The sequence below is a fragment of the Ipomoea triloba genome, chromosome 16, assembly GCF_003576645.1.
Source record: "Ipomoea triloba cultivar NCNSP0323 chromosome 16, ASM357664v1".
NCBI classification, from domain to species: Eukaryota; Viridiplantae; Streptophyta; class Magnoliopsida; order Solanales; family Convolvulaceae; genus Ipomoea; species Ipomoea triloba.
This window is the reverse complement of record NC_044931.1, coordinates 7,535,692-7,536,200: the sequence shown is the minus strand read 5'-3', so window position 1 is coordinate 7,536,200 and position 509 is coordinate 7,535,692.

Here is a 509-nt window from a genome sequence, read left to right as displayed (position 1 = left end):
GTGGTCAATCCAGAATGGTATTCGACTACAGGAGACTTAATGACAACACTTATGAAGATGGGTATTGTATCCCTGACAAAGATACTTTGATTAACAAGGTGGTAAGTGGCGTTTACCTCAAAAGGTCTAAGGAAACCTCTGAAGTCGGATATGTAATTTGAAGTAATTACTTGGTTTTCCAAAGTTCTTATCTTTAAGTTTTCCCATTGAGTATTATTAAGTGTAGTATTTTCTGGGATAGGTATGTTGAAGTTTTTTGTAATACAGTTATTNAGTAATTACTTGGTTTTCCAAAGTTCTTATCTTTAAGTTTTCCCATTGAGTATTATTAAGTGTAGTATTTTCTGGGATAGGTATGTTGAAGTTTTTTGTAATACAGTTATTACAAATTTGTTTAATCAAACTTTTGAAGTCTGATACCAAGTAAGGGAGGGGGGTATGCTCCTTTAGGAGTGAAGTATGCCTTTAGTAAAGGTTTATAAAGGGAAAATTTTAGTCTGTCTCTGGTC